Below are 14,553 nucleotides of genomic sequence, written 5' to 3'. Positions count from 1 at the left end.
TTTGATGTTCTCCTTGGAGAAATAACTTTTTTATGTGCTCAAGTTCAGCTGTCATCTGTCAGATGCCTGGTTTGAGGTGTTTCCTCTTATGTCAGGTTGTGGTGCACTTAGCAGCTTCTACCAGAGGAGGGCAGGAATCTCATATAAACTGCTGCATCACAGAGCATCCTTTTTTCTTTTTTTCTGTTTGGCTAGCACAAAGTTATACCCAGAGACATTTGTGTCCCATGCTTTCTTGGGTCTGTTTTCATCTGCTAAATGCATTTATGGTAAAAGGGACACGGGGTACCCTTTTTAGATAAAATATTTAGCTGTACAAAAATCACCACTGTATTATGCTTCAGTGGGCTTGTTTTCTTATGCTTCTCAGTACTTTTTTATTGTTATATCAAAAGATTCATCCTTCAAAAGACTATTTTAACATTTTCACTCTAGGACTGAATTAAGAAATGCTGCATTCACCTTAAAAGCTTAATGCTTTCAATTAGAAGTTAATGAATTGGTACAGTGAAATGGCTGTGAGGCGATGCCATGGGAGCAAAAATGATATGGCTTTGAAGAAAATAAGCAGCTAGGGTGAGGTTAGGTAGGTTATGTGGCTAATTCAAGGATTTATGCAAGATATTTTAAGATATAGGATCTTGAGAGGTTGAGTTAAGCTTTGTTTAAGTAACTGCACCTTTTTTCTAGACTGACTGTTAAGCCAAGCAAACCATTGTAACTGAGATCATAGTCAATGAAAAGACAAATAATTATCTGTTATGTATTCAAAAAAATTTCTTTGTGATAAAAAAAATATATCTTAAGTTATTATATTATCAGTAGCTGCTTATTTAAGACATTCTTTGGCTTTGACCCAGATTGTATGGGACAGACTCTTTAATTAAACTGATACTATTCTTCTGATTTTTACAGTACTTCTAGTATGCTGACCCTGACATCTCATAGCAGTGCAATTTAACAAAACCAGACAAAACATGAGTAAACTGTAAAATTCTTATTAAATTTATTAAAACATTTATTTTTAACATTAGCAGCCTTGAGCTCCCATAGACATTAACAAAGATGTCATCAAAAGATAACAGCAAAAAAAGGAAAACATACCTTCATCAATCAATAGAATAATCACCCAGATCACAAGATTGTTTGAATTTTTTAGTTATGTGTTAAAGTAGTGTTAAAGCATTCACAAAATTATACAGGATATGTTTCATCCAGTGTAAATAGATCTTTGCCAAATTTGAAAATCCGCATTCTGCCCTTTACCCAGCAGCTTTGATGTCCAAGTGCTTATAACACCAGTGCAGTTACAGTATGGTTCACGGGAATTCCCAGTATATTATGGGATACTCAGCTTCTCCCTGGTTCTTACACTCCTTCATAAGAATCTGTGAATGAATAAGCTTTTCCCTCCCTCTCTAGTATGCATCCTCACTCTCCAAAGGATGAGTCAGGCCTGAGCACCATGCTACATTAGGAGGTCAATAAGAGCAACACAACTACTATCAAAGCACCACATAGTAAACATATGCAGAGGACAGCTGCTGCCAACATGTTCCCTGTGCCAAGTTGTGCTGGGACATTTTTGTTGAGATGACTTATCTCCTCTGAGGCAGCACAGAGGATGTGGAAAGGACTGCACCTCTCCCAGCTCCTGCAGGGAGTGCTGCAATGCAGGGGTGTAACAGAGAAATACTAAAAGCTAGAAGGCAGTTTGTCCAGCAGTCAGCTACCAACACTCTTCCTCCACTTCCTGCTATACCTCTTATTTCCAAATTTCTTTCCTTTTTTTTATGTCTATCATTGTAGCATTTTCCCCTCCAGCCATGTGTCTTTGTGTACCACCCATACATGCACACACTGTACACTCCTCTCTCTGTCTCTCTCTGTCTCTCTTAAGCACTCATCATCTTCTGGACAGTCATTACTGCAGCGTAGGCAACAATAAACGGAAAAGACCATATGCTTGTAGTTGGCACTGTACATCACTTGCAGTGTTTAGGTGTCTCAGAAGTAGCAGTTGGTCAACAAGGTGACAGAGCATGTTTGTGTGTGTGTGTGTGTGTGTGTGTGTGTGTGCGCGTGTGTGTGTGTGTGTGTATTTTACACTGAGTTGCTGGCACGATGTCACTCATCTAAGGGAAGGACAGGTGAGCTGTGACAGCTCCGTCACTGTCAACATGATCAAGTGAATTCATATAAATACTGAAAACTGGGGCAATTTAATGGATTTGTTACAAACAGTCACTTTATTAATAAAGCAAAGGGATGCTGGGCTAAAACAAAGTCTAAAAGCCAAAAAAATTAACCAGGCCGGAAGCTGGACTTGAAATAGGAATTGCTATTAAGGTGTGCACCATAAATCTCGACTGCCAGGACAACTTTTACAACCATATTTGAGTTGTCTCTCGTGACCCTGTTCACGAGAGACATTTTGACTTTGACATGTAGCATGAAAACAAGATTAGGCCTAACAAAACCTCATTTACATTTTAAGGTCATTTGATTAATTCCAGCTGATTTGTCCTCTTCTTCACATAATGGTCAGCAAGTGTGGTGTGTGAGGCCAAATAAGGCCATGTTTTAACAAGAATGATAACAGTTTAATTTGACACACACACACACACACAGGTGTGGCAAACCTGACTATAAATTGATAAAGCTTAAGCCCTGTTTGTCCATGCCAAGACAGAACTAAGAATAGATTCGGCAATGTATGAGAAAATACCTGTAGGGTGGACTCTTGGGTCTTACTGACGGAAAAAGGAGGTCACGATACTCAAGCAAGACGGCACACCACACATCTTATTCCTTCACTCCAGTGAAGTTACTTGAGACAGTTTTGCCAATTTTGCAGACTTTGACAGACTCTGCATTTTTTCCCCCCCTTTTTGACTTGATGGTTCAAGTCATAATATTTTATGCTTTCTAATATACCCCAAAAACAAACTTTTCCTTAACCAAACCTAAATTTTCTGGAAAACACCCATCATAAATGTCATTAATTGGATCTGTGTTTCACCTGTTTAGCACATCAAAATACCTTCTGTGCAGTGTGTTTGTTGGTAGTTATGAGTTTACTGGTAGCATGAACAAGGGACAATGTGCCACAAAAAAGGCAGATCTCAAAGTTTCTTGTGGATTTAGTGGCAATGAATGACTGAAAGCAACACAAAGACTGTCCCAATTTCTAGAGCAGTTATACCTTTTATCCATGAGTACTAATGTTATCAGAACAGAACATTTTCAAGCATGGCTGTCAGGAATAAATGGTAAGCAGATTTTATAATACAACATATTACCATCCACTTTCAAGTGGAAAACAATTCTAATCGCAGAGGTAAAACTAACAGAAGTTATTAACTGCAAAGCATTTTTCCACTAAATTTCCCATGTGTCAATTCATGCACATTAGCTTACAGGCAAACTACTGCAACTATCATACCCACAGACATTTTCTTTGTGATGGAAAGTTATGGAGGATAGAAAAAACTGACATACAAAAAAAAAAAAAAAAGAAGTTGGAGGCGATCTGCAAAACCTCATCATGATCCATGGAAAATAAACCCTCAAATAGCAGTGCTTTTGATTTCCATTGTTTTGTTTTGATGTTGTTCACAGTGAGTGAGCTATACAACTCTTGGAACTCTGACTCTGACAGAACAACAGTGATATGGTTAAGCTGTCAATAATGAATTGTTAATTTAACAACAAACAAAACCAAAACAACAAACAAAAAGAAAAAGAAAAAAAAAACCTCTGTGACAATTTAAAAGGGGTCACTGGATTTATGGAAATTTAAGCATCTTATTTTAAAAAGATTTTTGGCCTGCAACTTTACTCTCTCATTTCACCACTTTTACAGCATTGTTTCTGCTGCAACAGGAAGCTGTTTTCAGTTAAAAAGTAAAAAATAAAGTAAAGTAAAGTCAAATTTGGCAATAAATGCCTAATGATAATGTTGCTACAGAACACTTCAGTAAATGCTCTGGTTGTACTGAAATTTAATCATTTGCAAGTTTAAGCCATTTGAATAAAATATTCAGTATCTATTTTGCAGCTCGTCCAAAATGTGAAAAACCAACAATCTCAATGGAAAACACAGAATGGATATTACTCACTTTAAAAAATTTGGTAAAAAAGGAAGCACCTGTGATGCAGTTTGATGCACTTCAGGATCATTTTTCAACTCACTAGGTAGTTCAACCTAGCCACTCAAAAATTGGTATTACTCACGTATAATACAAATATTGACAAACTAGCAATAATCTATAGCTTTGGTTGGCACACCTTGTGGCCTGTGTTTACATTCTTTTCAACTCATCTGTCTTTGTCTGCTTTAGGCGAATGTTAAGTCAGATACATGAACAGTGATTTAATAGTAGGCAGGACTCCTGTGTTTCAGGTGGAAGTCCTGTCCATGTAAGTTCTCATTGCTTAAACACCACGAAAACATACAGATTAAATGTACACATCGGGAGGAGCGAGACCATCTTCCCAAGTAACAAACACACAATCTTTTCCTCAATGTGTTGAGAACAGTCTCATCAACTAGCATTGTACTTTAGTGCATATAGGTTGTGTGCAGATGGGAGGAGGGGAGCGACATTTAGAGACAGAGAGGGAAGAAAAAAGACGGAGAGAACACACCACCCCACCCCACCAGTGAAGGATGAGTTGCCCAACTGCATAGATCTGGGACAACAAGACAAATAAGTACTGAGTAAAGAGAAGCCAGGAGGGGCACTAGTTCAGTAAGTAGCTAATTATCTGATCCTACATTTCCTCTAGCCTCAAAACCATTTCACATCAGATTTCATTTTAGAATCTTGCTAATTAAACAAAGAGCAAAAATTTCCCTACTAGTTTCCGTGCTTCATCACAACATACATAACACACCTTACATTTTGCAGGAAGACATTTTCAGCATATATTAGGCCACTAAAGTCTCAAAGACCTGAAAATTTTTCAAGCGCCACATATATCAATCTTAACATCCTCCATTTTCTGCTCCAGCAAATTTCCAGATCTGTCAAGGGTTTGATGCTGAGAGAGTATAAGATAAAGTGGCATCATTACAAAAGCTCTTCATCAGCAAATCCTCCCAAACAGGTCTGTACTCTGCCTCAATATGTTAAAAGGCATGAGGATCATTTTTCTTTTTCCATTTTTTGAAGCGATCAGATATTCATTGCAATTTACACTCGATGAATAGATAAACCAAAGTAATACTGCTGCATTGATGTTAAACCTGATCTTTTCAGCTGTTTGTGCAGGACTCTGAAGCACTTGTAGTTTCCTACACTGTTACTGCACTCTGTACTGGCCTGCCACATCTTTCCTAAGGGTATTTCTTCTATTGACTTAGCTTGTTTTGAGCCCCTAACTGACCACAAGAAGCTTATTGTCCATCGACATTTGATGACTGAATGCAGTTTAAGCAAAAGAAGCCAGATTAGGTACGTGAGCTATTGGTACAATTTTCCTTACAGACTAGCCATACAGTGACCTGCTGTACTGATGAACTTCAACTGGAAACACACTGCAGCACCAGCAAAGACACTGATTGAGCAGCTTTTACATGGAAACCATCAATATCTGAAAAACATCCGCTTCACTTAAATACAGTTAAAATGCAGCCTATCAACATGAAAAGGACATAAAATGCCATGCTAAGACGTGGTACTGTTTATACCCGTCGTACAGTACTAATAAATAGTTCATGCATAATCTACACACACATGCATCACTGTGTGTAAATGAAAAACATCATTCTGAACGTGCTTCATGTACACTGATGCACCTGACAGGCTGTGAATGAGGATATAGGTTGACAGAGGAGAGGATTATAGGCTGCAGAACAGCCTCTCATTTCATGAACCATCAAGCAGCAGAAGTGCTCCAGGCATGCTCACCTCTCCTAAGGAAATGTAATGTGGAAAGTCAGAGTGATGGGAGCTGAGTACAAACAAGTGTCTCAGAGTAAAACGTTAGTGTTATTCTGACTTAGTCAATTTCACTGTTAAGTTGTTCGCATGTTTGGAGACCAGCAGGGTCATTTGAATTTAAAAAAAAAAAGAAACATGGCTAAAGCCTAATTCCAATCTGACCCCTACAACCTCCCACTGTATGAATGTAACTCCATGTGGAGTCACACCTCCTGAAAGGTCTCATAAATAAGAGATAAGGCAGAAATATAGAAGCTGGATTTGCGATGCCATCACCTTTCTCTAATGGAGCGGAAACTTCCAATAAAGATGCAGCAATGTTAAGACCACGTTCATCACTTACTGTGAAATGTGTTTATTCCATTCCAGTTACATTCAGGCATTTATATTTTTAATGCTTACACTTTTTTTTAAAGGATTCTTTCCTTACTTATTCTTTATGATTATTAACATATATAATAAAAAAAACTAAAAATGAATAAAATATGAAGCAATTTTCAAAAACATTTACAAACATGTAGAAAATTTCCACAAAATACATTTTATTTTGTAGATGTAAATGAGCAGTGTTTCATGCTTATGCGCAAAATTGAATGCTGCTCCTTCACTCAGTCTGGTTAATAAGTTTCCACTGGTGTAGACCTGCTCTTGGAGGGCTTCATATCCCACTTCTACTTGAGGCTATTTGGTCTTAAAAGTGTTTAATTTGGTGGAGGGAGGGCGGGTAGGGGCCAGATTGGAATTGGGCCAATAAACTTACAGCCATGTTAACAGCTAGCAACTGGGAGCTTAATGCTAAAATTGTGTTGACATGAAAAAAAAAGTTAAGGCCTTACTTGTAGCCATCATACATTTATTTGTTAGAAATCACCAAGTCAACAATCTCCAAATACATTTTTTTTTCAGAAATGTTGCATCTCACCGTTACACTGGTTAGCATGTCATTTGCTATTAGCATTAAACAGTGAGACACAGGCTGAGCCAAATATCAGCAGGATGTGATGTTTGGTAGTTTTCTAGTATTTGGTCACAAACTAAATTTTGAACAATGTGAATCTTGGCTGGATGATGAGGCCAGCCTGAAGCTCATGTGACACTCTTCTGAAAAGTTATTATTACTAAGGAATCATAAATATCAGTCACACTGATGTGACAGTGACTGAAAAGGTCATTCGGGGTGTTTTAAAACCCTTTACACACAGTACAGCTGTAATTTATCATTTCAAATGAGTATATTTCCAAACAAACTGAAAATAGCAAACGTTAAACCTCTGTACAAATGTGGCAGCAGAAACTACTCCACAGACCACAGACTACAAATTTCATTATATGTTTACATATAATGACAAATAAAGTCTTCTTGAGTCTTGAGATCTGTTATTTTCATACCTCAATGCTGAAAAAATAAAAAAACTGGAAAAATTTATACACAATTTATAGACAAGCACAAACTACTCACCAACATTCAGTATGAGTTCAGATCGAGCAGAGCAACATCGCAGGCATTATTAACAGAATATGTCATAAACTCACAAACATAAAAAAGCCCAGATTTTTTTAAAAGGGCATTTGATACAATAAATCATCATTTTATTAACAACAACAACAAAAAAAGACTGGACTGTTATAGAAGGGATTTTAAAAATGGCAAAAAGTTAAATAACAGGGAGGAGTTGGTGAAGCTGAGTGACTGAATGACTGATGCTCCTTATGTATGGCCATTGTTGGTGGCATCCCCCAGGGGTCAGTGTTGGGCCCTAAATTGTTTATTTTATACATGGGTGACATACTGTAGGTATCAAAAGTCTTAAAATTGATACTGTTTGCAGATGATACTAAAATTATTTGTTCTGGTGATGATTTGCAGCATTTATTGAAGATATAACTGCAGAAATGAAAAAAATTAAAGATTTTTCTTAATGAAAACAAATTATCATTAAATTTGAATAAAACTAACATAATGTTAATAGCAGATTAACTATATATTTAAATAAAACACATTTCTTGGGGTAATAATAGATGATAGGCTTAGTTGGAAAGCAGACATAAAATATATTGATTTTAAAGTATCAAGAAGCATTGCAGTACTAAATAAACCAAAGCTAGTATTAGATGGTGCATCACTCCATATTCTTTATTGTTCATTGGTTTGACCGTATTTAAGTCATTATGCAGAGGCCTGTAACTACAAAAGTACATCACATTCATATATGTATATATGAATGTATATAGTACATTACATCCACTTTTTACAATGTGGGTTATGGGGATCATACAAATTCACTATTCTCACAGCATGAAATAGTGAAATTTGCAGATCTGATGACATTCCAAACAGAATTATTTTAGTCAGAGCAAAAAATGCCCAGCAATGTTCAGTAATAAAGCAAAAGAGATATAAAGAAGAGGAAGATGTTTGAAGTTTACTGAACTTCTCTGTTTATTTAGTTGTTTTCCATATTTGTTCATATTTTCCAATCAACATTCCAAAATTGGAGGCATTTGTCTTTGATGTGTGGATGTAAAATGATGGAGCTGTGAAAACTATTTATGATAATATTTTATATTTCACAAAGTGTATAAATTCTGTGTGATTATTGTTGTTATTGAGGTTTATATCAATAAGGAAGCTGGATAAATAATAATTGATGACTTTTGGAGATGGGATGGAATGAAATAAGAGTGCACTTCTTCCCACTCTTTCAGGTATGTAACCTAAATCAGCAAATGTTAAGTGATATTGTATTTTGCTTTATTTTCATATAGTTTTTTTTTTTTTTTTGCTTGATTTTAAATGACCTAAATGACTTTCTGTATACTGTTTGCATGTTGAAAATATATTGAACAAACCACAAAACAACATGTTACTCTGAATCTGCTGAACATCTATTGCAGCACAAAATGCACCATATGTACGCAACTGCTAACATATTGCAGCTACACACCCACTGATTCATCTCTGCGAATGCAAAAAGAAAGTCCTGATTTGGCACACACACACACACACACACTGAGGACTCTTCCTGTCATATACTCATAATATCCCTGGGGACTAAAGAGGCCACTACATCACCTGACCTGTTCACAACTTTGCATCATAATCAACCCAGGAACAAATGATGAAAATGAGAGATTCTTCCTCTTCTGACGCAGTAACTGAATTGGTTTTAATTGATTAGAAAACAAAAAACACACACACAGACATTAGAGATGAGAGATGGGGTCAACGTGAAGAATGTGCCTCCTAACTCAGTATCCATCAGAGGCTGTAATGCGGAGAGCCTTACCTTCAATCACCTTTTGCTGAGTAAATTTATTTATTTATTTTTTTAAGAAAGGGCTGCAGTGAACTGCTTAAATTCATTGATCTAAGAGCTAATAAGATGACTCAGATTCATTTTAACACTGAGCTCTGCAGACTCTATGTGGGCCTTTCACTCTTGCTGGCTCATCAAATTTTACTTTACATGCACTCCCCCTGTGGTTTTACTGTATAACAGTAAGCTGTCCCATCATACCTATAAAGCATCTACATGCTAAAACAAACCAACCCCCACCCCCCACCCCCCCCACCCCCACCCCCAAAATAACAACATAAAACAAGACAGTAAGAAAATGAAACAAATGATAATCAGTTATATGCTAATTTAATGTTTGTGCATTAAAAGTCAATCATTGCTCACTGTTAATCAGTTTATAAACATCGTTCTCACAATCAGCCAGTGAAAAGTCATTCAATATTTGTTTAACAGTGAAAGTTCTCAAGTTCTAACTCACTCATACATTCTTTATTTATTATGTAACATTATACTGCAGCGCTACATGACGCTACGCACTAGTCATTAAGGGACTTACTGGCATGCTTTAAAAGTTCCACTATGGCAGATTTCCTAATACGAGACTCTGCATTAAAAGGAGAAGTGCTAACACTGTCTGCTCTAATTACCCCTGAGCCATTTATTCTCTTTTTCTCTGTGCAGGGCTCTTTTTCTTTTTTTTCTACATTCATCCAGGATGTGTGTAATGAGGCTAGGTGCCTCTGTGACAACTTGCCACGCAGCAAAAGAAGCAGTAACAGATAGAGAGGAAAGACGCAGCTTACCTTGCAGAGAGATGTGCTGCCTCCTAAACAAGGAGTGGAAGCAGAAAACAGGGTCAGCTGTGCTCTTGAAAGGATGAGAGAACTCTTAATAATCTGCCCTTTGACTCATCCCACCCTTAAAAAAACATAGCAAAAAAAAAGTATTGGCAGGTCCCAGTGTCACCTGGGGATGTTTCGTTCCTAGAAGACACACACACAAAAAAAGAATCAGTGTGGTGCTAATGTGTCCTCAGATCAGGAGGAGAGGAGAGGAGAGGATACACTCATTAACATTGTTCTAACACACTGAAATCAGCACAAGCATCGGAGCCGGTGCAGGTCCACTGCTGTATTTCCCGGCACTGCACGCTCATTGGCTAAGGAGCAACTCAATAAAATCCCTGCTTGTCATCAGTTGGACAGGGAGGGGTCTAGATTTTCTTTGGCACACTAACAGCTGTGCTCCTCCTCCTCTTTTCTTCCTCACTCTATCACTTTTTCCCTCAGTGCAAGCAGACAGGGACTGCTGAGCTTTGAGAATTAGACGCAGGAGGAAAAGCAGGGAGGGGAGACAAAAAGAGGAGTGGGAGGGAGTTGCAAAAGCAGGGGAATCGATGAGTGATAAAAAAGAAGGGTGAACATGGTAACCAACAGTCTGCAGTGGCTCTCAAAACAGAGCTTGACTTAAGGTGCTGTACCTCCCTGCTGCAGGAACTGTGCCGGAATCTGAGTGCAGTGAGGTGTGAGTACCAGAAAGGATAGAGGAAGAGAGGGGAGGAGGTGAAACAGAGAGTGGAGGCTGGATGAGGAGGAGTTACTTGGGCTGTTTTTGCTGCAGTGTAGAGGCAAGCAGAACACAGATGGGAAGTTGTTTTTTTGGTTGTTTTTTTTTTTTTGGGGGGGGTGGGGGGTGTGGGGGGTGTGGGGGGGGGGTGAGCAGCCGTTAATGTGAAGCAGAAATGACAAGTAGGTAATCTCTTCTTTCTACACAGGCATCTAACATGTAACTGGTAAATACTGTAGAAGGTGGGATGAGCTCCTGGAGGGACACACATCACTGTGTCACTCAAGGGAGAGATTTGATTCAACAAAAAAAGTGCAAAAGTCAGTGAGTCAAGGTGATATATGTAGAGTGTTTATGCAGCAGGATGGCAGCAGATGAAATATTTAGTATGACAGCTTGCCATATTACATATTAAATGGTCATTCCTTTAAATGACATAACAGAAGCTTTAAAAATGCTTTTGTTGTTGTTGTTGTTGATACTTCTCACTCAACTATTTAGTGTCGTGGTTTTAAAATGAATTAAACTGGCTAAACGAAGTCTCCTTTTTGCCATCTTAAACTGAAACATGGCAGCTGGACAGCCCGCCACTAAAGGTTTCTCCAGAGAAATCCATGTAATGTGTGTCTGGCTGGGAGACTTACTGTGCAAAGCATAAAATATATACACTTTTTCAGAGGCACCAGTTTCCCAAAACAGTACTTAAAAATGTTTAAGAGAAATGAGAAAGAATGTGTTTGTTTGTGCATAACAGTATCCACTTCTCATTCCCCCTTAACAGTCTAAATCTTTGGCAAATGTTAAGTACACTCAGGAAGTCTATCCAGCTGATTTAGCAGAGCAACATTTGTTAATGAAAATCAACGACAGGACACCGGTGTGACGGCCAGTTTCACCATTACGCTTATTAAACCTTCTGGGACTGCTGCCAAAACTCTGCAGCAAATGGCAGTCAGGTTACCCTTCAAGAGCGACGCACCATTTCATTGCCTTTGGCGTTACCCTTGACATCCTGTAGCAGTGACCGGGCAGTGCTCAGTGCATTACCCACAATTAGAGCAACACCGCCAGATGAGTCACAGATGCTGCATCACTAAAGCATCCAACTTCTTTATGAATTTTATATCCTGCTGTGCTGATTTGCTCCGATTCTTGCTTGAAGGGGAGAATGGTGGAGAGAAAAGTTTTGATAGAATCCAATTATTCAGCCAGAAGATATTTGGTGATTGCCTCCTGCTGAACTTTATAGCAATAAATTGGAATAGATGAAAGGGAGGCACAGAGGTAATTCAACATGGAGATTAGAGGCAGAATGTGTGCCTGACGTAGCTGTGAAGATCGGCTTTCATAAAGCTGAAGCAGGGAGTCTAATGAGCCTCACGCACAAAATGAACATGTAATAGTGAAACAAGACAAAGAACACAGTCACGTTAATAGCACTGTGAGACTGAACAGGTGTGCTTTAAACCACATGTCTCCCTGTTCTCCATTTCTGCAGGTATCCATGGCTTCACAGCTGTACATTTTTGGTCTGCAGTTGCTGGCCTCACCAACCTGCCCAGTGCTTTTCTTGTGGTTGCTCTCAATGCTCTCTCCACTAACTCACATTAACAGTTTGAGGCAGATGGCTACCCTCCCTGGACCCGGTTATTCCAGGGCTTTCTTCCTGCTATCTGGGATTTATCCAAAAACTACATTAACAGTTCAGTGAAACTTTGGATATCTGCAGGGTTTTTTTGGTCATGTTTTGAACTCAAAGTAGAAAAAAACATCACTTTCACTTTACTATTAATATATTTTTTATGGAGACTGTATATTATTTCATGCATGTTTTTAAACAATACATCAGTGATTTAATACCCTTCATTGGGAGCTTGAAACCTTTTCAGTGCAGGATCTAAATTAGACAGGAAGTCTCTTGCTCCATGACCCTATTGCAGCATGTCAGCATCCAGGGAACAGCTAGAAGTAGGCTTGAGACCCATTCTGGCTCATAGCCCACAGGTTAAAGCTGCTCTATGCAAATTATGCAAGTACCTCAAAATGTCAAGAAACAATGAAGTATCTATTTAATATTATATATTATTTAATATCTATTTAAATGCATATAAAGTACACTTGATTGTGATGATCTTTCTTCACCTCTGAAAGTCATGTTTGGGGGTTTTAATGTGACATCCTATCCTTTCCAGGGTGGTGATTGCCAGAGCAATCACCACCCTGAACTCACACACTCACCCACTGTAACTGTGCAATATTATATTATTCATACTGAACAATATCTGACATTCCTATATTGTGTAATATCCAGTATTCATTCACTAGTGCAATATTCATTCACCAAGTGCAATATTCATCATCTTCATTATTATATGTATACACATATTTACTTTTCTTACAATGTACAGATGCACCAATGTATGTATATATTTTTATACATGCTATTTTTTGTATATTTTACACATTGTTTATTTCTGTATATCTCTTGATTATATTGATCATACTAGATTATAATATTTTCATAATATTTTTATTTTAGAGAGTTTGATTTTCTGTTACATGGCACTGAACAGGAGTGGCCCTCCAATCTCATTGTACATCCTGTATAATGACAATAAAGGCATTCTATTCTATTTATTTTTAGTCCCTGTATGTGCCATTACTTAAATGAAACACTAGAGGATGCCACACTCAAATAATCTGGATATGACTTTCTTTTTTCAGCAGAGCTGGGTCACTCATTATGATCTAGGTTTTGAACACTTGGCCCTTTGTTGCTACTTTGTCACCAGAATCTTTTTAAAAATTGCTTTTTTTTTCATTTTCTTTCAGTTACCTATCATGGCATAAGAGCACAATTTGCCAGCTGAGCTACTGATCCCTAAAATAACCCAAGTGAGATGGAGCACCAGGGCTAATTTTGTCAGCTTGTGTGTGAACCTATGCGTCTCTGTAACCTGGATATCTCTGGCATTCTGCCTGGTATCACTATGCCAACAACTTTGAGAGCAAATAGTTACAAGTTCAGTATTATAGAATGGTATTATAATTATGAAGGTTCTGGCATGCTGTGGGGTGCTTTTGGGTCTATAAGACTCACACAAATAACACAGCTGTCTCCAGATTCTCAGATTCCAAAAGCCTCATACAATAAGGAGCAGTAGTGGAAGTGTAGGGGAGAGTGGTGTGGACACAAATCACCACCTTACTGTAGTGGTGGGGTTTGCGTCTCCCATGGATCCTAGGGGCATGTTGTCCAGGGGCTTTTGCCTTGGGGTGGGGCTCCACACCCTGGAGCCAGGCCTAGGGAGAGTGTTCGAGGGAGAGCACCTGGTGGCTGGGCCTTAGCCCATGGGACCTGATCGGGTGCAGCCCGAAGAGGAGACACGGGCCCGCCCTCCTGTAGGGTTCGGGTACCATGTCTGTTGGGAGCGGCCAAGGGAGGAGGCCCTGGCTATCAAGGTTGGTGATTGGGACATGAAACATTACCTCTCTGGTGGGTAAGGAGCCTGAGACAGTGTGTGAGGCTGAAAGATAATGACTAGACATAGTCAGGCTCAGCTCAACACATGGCTTGGGCTCTGGAACCAGTGTCTTGGAGAGAGGCTGGACTCTGTTACAGTCTGGAGTTGCCCTCAGTGAGAGGCAGTGGTCTGTGGTGGACATCATTGTATCCCCTTCAGCTTGATGCTTGTACATATGTGGATGACAGGGTTTTTTTTTTTCCCTGTGCCTTTGAG

Source organism: Archocentrus centrarchus, chromosome 5 (genome assembly GCF_007364275.1).
Source record: "Archocentrus centrarchus isolate MPI-CPG fArcCen1 chromosome 5, fArcCen1, whole genome shotgun sequence".
Lineage (NCBI taxonomy): Eukaryota > Metazoa > Chordata > Actinopteri > Cichliformes > Cichlidae > Archocentrus > Archocentrus centrarchus.
Note: the sequence above shows the minus strand (reverse complement) of the source record.